Source organism: Pygoscelis adeliae, unplaced genomic scaffold (assembly GCF_000699105.1).
Source record: "Pygoscelis adeliae isolate BGI_AS28 unplaced genomic scaffold, ASM69910v1 Scaffold14, whole genome shotgun sequence".
Classification (NCBI taxonomy): domain Eukaryota; kingdom Metazoa; phylum Chordata; class Aves; order Sphenisciformes; family Spheniscidae; genus Pygoscelis; species Pygoscelis adeliae.
The window spans coordinates 10009200-10018475 of NW_008825109.1; the positions used below are offsets into that span (position 1 = coordinate 10009200).

Here is a 9276-nt window from a genome sequence, read left to right on the forward strand (position 1 = left end):
TGTTTTGTGCCTTCAGACAAGTGGAGTTCTCTAATGCAGAATGTCTTCCAGCTCCTGGTGCAGAGTGCTGTTACTCAGCTGCCCCAGGCTTTCCTTGGGTGGCTGCGAATGGTATGACAAGCTGCTCTAAAAGCATGCACTGGTGATTCACATATGTAAATAGCAAAATTACTTGTGCACATATTACACGTGGCATCCTTATACATAGAGAAGCAAATCTGTATTATGGATACTGTGGATAAGCACATAAAAGCCAGGAATAAATACACATGTGCATTCGTTCACTCATGTATACCCTCAAATAAAAATTGCCAATCATTTTAAAGAAGACAAAGTAGTTGCAAGATAACAGAAGGTTGTTCTTCTGATATCAATAGCATTAATACTAGATTTCACTGTGACTATACCATTAAAACATAACTATGATTAATGATAGTATCAGTGTATTTAATCAAGTGCAAGCAACACAGCACTGGTTGGTTGTGATTATGTCTCCCCTTGACCTACGTGAGGAGGAATGTGAGTGAAATCAGGGGCGTTCCACTGATGCGAACCTGACTCCAGGGCCCATCTTTGCCCAGATGACTTCTCAAAACTCAAGAGAAGGAAAAAGAGGAGCAAGTTTGAATGTTTGAACCCACATCAAACATCACAGTGATTAATTATAGGCAATGAAATCGTATCTATGGATCCCAACTAAAGGCAGTGTCTTCTTGTCCTAAACCTTGCACTCGCATATACTGAGGAACCATTTCAAAGAGTTTCCAGTTATTGCAGACAAAGGTTAGGGAATGCTTACAGGTGCAAAAAAAGTTACGGATCAATCTGGACACAGACTGCTGATAGACAGCCCTCTGATACGCAGTCCTGTGCTAGATCCGTATGGTTGGACTGCAGCTCTTGCTTTGGCAGGGGTTTGAGCTCTCTTTCACAGTTGCCTTTTTTGTCAATACAATGGAGCCTCACGGCTCTTGGAGGGTGTGTTACTACTAGCTGCATGTAACCCCTAGTGAGCTGACACTAGCAGTAGAACAAAAACAAATGGAATGGCTTTGCAAGTGAAAAAGACTAAACTCCAAGTAGCAAATCTCACAAAGGGGTAGAGGAAAAGGGAGAAGAAAGGTCAGAAAGAAACGATGGGATGAAGGAAAAGAGATGGAGCAGAACTGATCAACTGCAGTGCTCATTGCTGCATGTAAAGGAAATGGAGATGAAAATCATGCACAGATCTATCTGAAAGAAGGGGGAGAGGTCTTTACTTAAAGAGCTTGTAAACCATTGCAGTAGCCCCAAAACCACCTTTCCTTCCACCGTGCTCTATTTAGTCTTGCTGCTGTATTGACTTCTGTGTGCTTTCAGTAGTTACTTTTTGGCAATTGCAACGGGAAGTGTTCTGGAGAGTTGTGGGCATGGTGTTATGTCAGTGAGCAGGAAGGAACTGGAAGGATTGTACCTGCCTGTGGCAAAGATAACTAAAATGCCTCCTAGGCACTTTGCCAGCATCCTTCAAAAGGACCACTTTGACTGCACCTTTAAACTAGGCAGCTTGTGCTGTTCACTGTGCCAAATAAAAATTCTCTTGGTTTCTTTTTAGACAGCTTTTGAATCATGGTGAAGCAAAAAAAAAAAAAGTCTCTAATAAATGCTATTTTTTCCACCCACCACTAACACAAAAATGCTGAACAGATTGAAGGCAGGGGGATGGGGAGGGAAGAGGGATGAGTGAGGAGGAGTTCCATTGTGCTGAGGCCAATTATAGAGGTCTCAGCCCAAAAAAAGACTCTTTCAGAAAGTCACAAACAAATGAAAACAGAAGACTGTGATAAATCGTGGCACAGCTTTAACAGCCATGCATCTCTTGTTCCCCCAAAAGCTATAATAATAAGCAAATTGTAATGGGTCATATCCCTCTGAGGACCGTAAATTCAATCAGTATTTGAATACATTGCATCTTCACTGTATTAGATTGTTTTGCTAGTAATGAATTAGAATTGTTTTTATTTAAACAAAACCTGCAGAAACATACCACTTTTAAAAATGTATTCGTCTTTCTGATACCCTAATATAGTATTGACAAAACATGCTTATAGCTTGGTGTTGGAAACAAAACAAAGCATCAGCTGGGAATAGGGCTTGTTCTGTTGAATATGAATTCATCCACCTCCTTCAATTTTGAAATCTTAACAGCCTCACACCACATTCAGGTTGTTCCCTTGTATTTCTCTGCATATTCATGCATCTTTATGCTTACAGGGCATTACATCTCTTTTGTCCCCTTGAACATATTTGTTCAATATGTTTTTCCCATGACATATCCTTCCCAAGTGTGTTTTCAGAAACCACCCCATGGGAAATGCTGTAGAACCTCCACTTTTTCAAGCACAAGAGGGAAAGTAACCAGCTGATAATCATTAGGATGTGGGAGCTGAAGGCATATATGACATAAGTATGTCAAATATACTTGCATTAGAAAATGTTTAATTGGCTAACCGGAGTGGACAAATCTGTCCTGAAAAGGATTTGGCGATACCTATCAGAGGCGATCACAACATACAAGTTACAATGTGGTGTTTTCTTGACTATATCTCAAGACAGTTTGGAAGACAGATTATGTCACCACTCCATTTCTGGTTGCCATTATTCATGCTTCTATTGAATTCCATCTATTTCTGTTCTCATCATTGTTCAAAAATACTGGATTGTGCCACCACAGTTGGGAATCAGTAAGGAAGAGCATGCCAGTTCTAAAAAAGGAAAGCTTTTTGCTTTCACAAAAAGTCTTTGTTAATTAGTGCTGCGCAAGGAGGGAAATGACAAAACTCCATACTTTTCCATTTAAATGTTTGTAAAAGTGATTTTGTTTAAATTTCACTGAGTGTAGCAGGAAATGTTAAAGCTGAAAGAGACCAGACAGAGCATACTAACGTCCTTTGGGGTGGGAGTGAGAGAGGGAAAGGGCCTGAGGATTATATTTTCTTTATTTATACTCTTTCCTTTCCACTAGAAAACTCCGAACATTTAAAGCTTGTAAAAAAAAAAAGTATTGATTTGACAGCCCTGAAGACAGAAGTCTTCTTTTTATATAGAGAGCCAGCATAACATAAGCAGTCACAGTACCAAACCCCTGTTCACTACTGATCTGGGGACAAAGGGAACAATTACGGAGCCAGGCCAACATCTGTGCAAGATGCCTCCTTGCATACATTTGGCTCACTGTTGCAGAGCACCCTTACACCAGGATACATCTCACCTAACTTTTGGTATTTAATTTGAGGCACCCTATTTACTTACCCTGTGCAGGTGATGGCTAAAGAGAGATTCTTCTAGAGCATAAGGGAAATCTCAAATGGATTCTTCACTGGTGATAGAAAAACTGCAGGACACTTACACTCCTAACTTGGATTCTTCAGTTATATGCCCAAAATTAGGTGGATGAATCTAGATCTTAGCAGATCCATACAAGGAATTAGTGTTGAGTAGCAAGTATACTTTTAATTCACATGCTAGTTCACAGTGCATTCATTTCCTCATATAGACAAGATATAACTCACAAATGGGACTGTTGTATATTAGGATGAATTAGTAAGTTTTTGCTGCAGCTATACAAGATAATTTCTGGAAACTGTATTACTCCGCTATCAAATAACTCATGCTCTGTACACAAAAATAACGTGCCTAAAGTACAAGACCTTAGCTTTTTTCTATAGAAGCAGGGCTGTTTGTGGCAGTAAAATTAAGTTTGTATTTGACTAGTCCTAAGAATACTACTTATTTATTAGTGGAAATGATACTACTTATTTTGGCAACCAATATTGACCTAATAAAACACAGATGTGTGAATGTAGCTATATTTGCATTCATGCAGGGATCTGCAATTTGTAGTCACCTAGGGGGCCCCTGTATCCACAGTGAGCCACAGGCATTGGCTCCACGCTCAGCAAAGCCACGGAAGCTTTTCTGTTCAGACTTCAGCTTCAGAGAGGGAAATGTGGATGTGGCTTTCATATAATTAATTTCCCTCTCTTTGCCTCTTCACTTTTTTGCTTGATTCATGAGAATCCAAAACCAATCTCTTGTGGCCAACTAACTTTTCTTTTTAGGTCAGAAATTATACTGCTAATACAAAGATTAATTTTCTCTGTTGAAGCCAGGAAAATAGATTTTTTCCCTTAGCCTTTCCTATCCAAAGTGTTCTCTCCTCCACAAGGTAACCAAACATTATGTCATATATCGAACCACCAACAAAATCTGTCTATACACTTTTGTACTGGAGCTGTCTCTATCCTGGTACAACCCAGAGGAATCCCAGGATAACTCTAATTTATGCCAAGTTGCCATGTCTCAAGGGGAGTGTTCTGGCAGCCAATGAACATGACCTTGCTCCAGCCACATTCATTCTCCTTTCACCAAATACTTACTTCTGCTCCACTACACTAGGGCCTGCAAGTACAAGTGACATAAAACCTGCCTTTAGAAACGTCATGTCACTTGATGATTTCTACACCTATCACATCTTCCGGTGTTCGTTTGCTCCAGATAGATATAAGCCAACCTAGTGCCATAAAAGCACTTCAAAGCAAATTCAATTGGGTTTGTAGTTCTTCAAGACTTTTTATCCCACATGGCGGCTAAACAATAGGTGTTTCCCACCTGTTCTGCAGGTTCATCCTGCAGCTTTTGCGTGGATTGAATAACCTACAGTTGCCTGCAAAATTTTAGAACAAATTTCCCGTTTTTCATTACTTTATTGCATTAGATCATGTTTGCGTGTTTCCTCTTTTCTTCAAACATCAACAGACTCCAAATCTCTATTTTGTTTTGTTCTGTTTCGTTTGAGGTTGTGGTTAATTAAATGCTGGCATCACTAACACCACTGCTATCTTAGCAATATATTTTGGAGTCATCCTTGAAAGTAAGTTACATTCCATAAGAACAGGTTTGGTTCAAAATACCATGGGGAAAAAATGAGAGCCAATTGGCTTAGGCTTGAATTGAAGCCACAGTTTCTAGGGAAAATCTAATCTACTAGCCTGGCTGCTTAAAGAAATCCTTGAATATTGATCCTGCAGAACTTGGTTTAATTCCTTAGAAATTCTTGAGCAAAATTGTTTATTTGATTCTCTAGAGCAGGACTGAGTTACTGGTTTTGTATGAACTTTTGGTTCTCCGCAAATGTTTGTTGCCAAGCAAAACCCCATTGCCTGTAAAATGCCATGCGTAGTTTATCTTTTTGCCAAATATCTAAATCTGTATCCCATGATTCCACTATAGCTTAGAACGAAACTTATTATAGCTGTTTATTCCTGATTTTTTTCCTCCTTAAACCTTGTTATTTAATTTACTTCATTGACCATCTTGTGCCATCATGTGCAAAGTGAGCAACAATTTACTAAAATGTGTCATGAATTTGGCTCATGGCATATAGGTGTAAAGCTAGTGTCTCAGCACGAGTTCTCACCTTGCTGGCTAATCTCAGGAGGCATCAGTGTATGTTAAAGCAGGTTTGCTTCACAGCAGAGCTTTCCACATAAAAAGTTAGTGGTGCACAAATGACTCTAGATAGAGAAAGCCCCAAAATACTAAAAGTAGAGTTAATTTAATGCTTCCAGATTAACTACCATGTGCATTTCTCAAGGATTCAATCTGATCAGCCTGGTTTTAATTTGGTTATATGAGTAAATCTCTGTGATTTCTCATGAGACCATAAAGTACATTCATTCACAAAGAGACAACAGCATGCTAGTGTGCTTCGAAACATGCAGCTGCATTTTGGGTTTGCATATGCCAGAGTCCGTTACTTATGGTCCATTTATTGTTCGATATGAAGTACTAATATACATACAAAGAACATCTGTTCTGCTTTCTCCTACGCTGCTGCAGCAAAAAACAACTAAGTGCAGCTTTTGAACATGTCCTTTGCCCCGAGTATCTCATTAACACTTCAACCTTAGTTGCGCTGTATCTTTTTAATTTTTAATGTAAAAATTCAGAGTGAAGTAGAAAGGAAAAGGAAAGTGAAGAAGGATAAAAAGAAAACAAAAGGATATTCAGATACCAATATGGATATATACACATGCAGATTTTATATGGTATCTAGATACCTAGAGGGAAGGAGGTAACAGTCAAATACAAATGTTCATACAGCCTGTCATGAGTGCATTGACAAATGCAGTCATCAGATTGATGCAGAGACAAACGTTCACAAAGCCTAAACTGAAAATGATGTATACTTTTTATGTCCACATGTAGGTAATGTGGTATGTAGCTAATAAAGAAAACATTTTTGGTTGGACAATGGAAAGCCCTTGAGTTCATATGTTTATACGTAGGGCTCCTTTAATTACTTCAAGTCATTCATTCTTCTAAAAGGTATCTCTGATTTTGTTCTACTGTTTTAGTCTTTGTGCTTGCACCGTGCATCCATTTTAATATATAGCATCATTTTTACAATTTTATTTTTCTCAGTTATAGCACAGTTTCATGTGTAATATATAATAAACAGCCAAAGGCCCAAATTACATAAAGTAAAACATTAACATTTCCTAAAAATACAAAAACTAGAACATTCCTGAATTAAAGATTATCAGTTTATTCTACTCTCACTTCAGGGATTTCACTGACTTCAGGAGTTTATCCCTGACTATTAAAAAATATGTCAACGATTTTGGTTTGCATTTGTTACTCATCCTTAGACAAATCAATAATAATTTTCATATTTTTTTGTATCAGTCAGTACATATGCACTGTGTATGTACACCATATAGTAAGAAGGGGGAAAAAAGCCCTGAAAGCCCCACAGTTCATTAAAGATGCATCAGGCTTTGTTATTATTCAAAAAAGAGGAAAAAAGAAGAAAAAATGGGTGAAGAGGCCATCCTCTGCAGCGTGATAGAAGCTAGGCTCATATAAAACAAGCCAAAGAATTAGTTCCTTCACCAAGGAATGACATGAAACCCTAGCCACGGTAGCTGTAAAAACAGTTAAAGGTCTTCTTTGTGCTCATTAGCACCACTGTGCTGGTATTCTGTGTTGGCAGCTTTTGGTTCTGCTGAGGCAGTCCTAAAGAAAGTTGTTACCAGCCTATATTCTACAGTTCACAGGCTCTCAAAAAGGACACATTAAAACAGCTAGAATCCCCAGGGCAAGTGGGGAGATTAAGTAGCCCTCTCCCTCGACAGAAGCCCCCGCAGACAAAGCTTGGCATTGTGCATTCAGTACGCTATCTCTTTCCAGCACTGAACTTTACTATTGTCCTCCCGGATCCTAGTTTACAAAGTGTTTGGGGGACTTTGCGTAACGGTTCACTGGCACCACCATTGACAGCCATCTGAGTGTGGGAACTTTTTTAAAGGACGTGGTGCCCCCAAAATCATTGGCCTATTCTATCGGTCCTTAAGCAGACGCCAGTGGCAGTGTTTTAGTGTGTGTGTGTGTGGGGGGGGTACTTTGGAGTTTTCTTGGAGTCTCGTCTTTCACAAGAATACAAACTCAGGCAGGGAAAGCAAACATGGATAATTTGTTTCCCAAAGGATCAGGCTTTTTCAGAAGTTTTAACTGTTGCACTGTGCTATAGAGGCTACCATCACAAAGACCACAAGGTGCCTTGGAATATTTCTAGAGTTTTGGGGGGATATTAAAAACAAACTGTTGGGGGAAAAAAAACCAGTGCAGTATTAAAGTGCTGCTGTTTCAGTTATAGCAGCCATGAGAAGGATTCATTATCTATCCTATTTATTTCCATTTGCTTCTGTGCTGAAGTTTTTCAAAACTATTTTTAGTTAATTTGAATAAAGAATAGTAAAAAGATCTAAGCTGATGCTAAGGCCCATTCCTTTTGATATGCTGTTTTTGACCAAAGACTTAAAGAGGACGTGGTATGAGAGAAGCAGCCTTCCAGGAAATACCAAATTTGGAAAGAATACATCAGCTGAATCTTGTATTTCATTTTCAGCTTGTTTTCTATTCCAAACAGACTTACCAGATTTTTTTTCCAGACTCTACGAATGTTAGCATTGATGTCTGTAAAATGGAAGAGGCTTATTCTGGGCAAATGTGTGTTTAGAAGCAGAGTAAGTTCTGGCGAGGGGCACGAGCTTCCCCCTTCCCACAGCTGCTTTCCTGTTTGCCCCTCAGCCAATCTGAGAAGCTCCACCGGTAGCTGAGGGTACAGAAAGAGAAGCCAAGGCAGAGAAATCCAGAAGGTGTGGAACATGGTTCCTGTGAGGAGATGTGTGCAGTAGAAGTGCTGATGGAGCAGGAGGGAATGGACATTGGCTTAGGGTTCTCTGAGGGAGGTAGAAAATACAGTAGAAAGGAGACGGTGGTAGAAGACCAGGGACAGCATGGAGAGGTTTGGTAGGAACCTGGAAGTCAATGTTAAAAACCCAAGGTGTGAGATGTCGTGCTCTTCAGTTACCCGCACTTGGCTGACACGTTCATGGCTGTGCGCTGGTAGTATTAGGTCTAAACTGGAGAGAAACTGTGGTTTTGCATGGTTTGTGTTTAGAGTATGGTGGATGGAAAAAGACTGTGTGTTGACAGGCACATTGATTTTTACTGCGAAAAACACTGTGGCCACAGTGGTGTTAAATGAGATTCATATTTATGGCTGAGAAAGGGAGAGGAAAAAAGGAAAGATTTTCTATACTTGATGACTATGAAGACAAATGATGAGATCTCATCTTTTTCTTTGATAACTGATTCCCTGAGATGAGAGAAAAGCAGATATTTGATATACCTGGACTTAGGTACATATTTTTTCTATTCTATGTAAGCAAAAATTAAAGTACACTGCAGAAGATTGAAACTAGTATAAGATCAGTAAATTGAGTAAGCAACTCCAAGGGTGATGCTGAAGGGAGAACTATGGAAATATTGAAGCTGAAGTGAAGTTACAGTGGAATCTTTCAAATATTTGTCTTTGCTCTGCCCTTGATTACTAGTTTTCCTAACCATCCTTGTATGCGCACATGATGTATGGTAAGATTTGGAGATATCATAAATACAGAAGAATATCAGAACATCATTTAGGGAAAGCTGAATTGACCATAAGGACTAGCAAAACTGAAGTGGGACTGAGTATGTGAAGAACAAGGTCATAAACTAGGGGACTTAGATTATCTACCACAAATTTGAGAATTCATGATTGTGAAATGATAAAGGAAAAACACCTGAGTGTACACATCAATCACAAAATGACAACTGGTAAACAGTGATGCAGAAACAAAGTTGAAGGAGAAGGTTTGCTCCCAAAAGCATTCATCAGGAGATATTCAT

General features: G+C 39.1%; 1 protein-coding gene across 1 annotated transcript in view; it reads left to right on the forward strand.

Annotated features, from left to right (window-relative positions):
- The window catches only part of ROBO1 (roundabout, axon guidance receptor, homolog 1 (Drosophila)), a 673042-nt gene that overhangs the window by 304887 nt on the left and 358879 nt on the right, over positions 1 to 9276 (forward strand).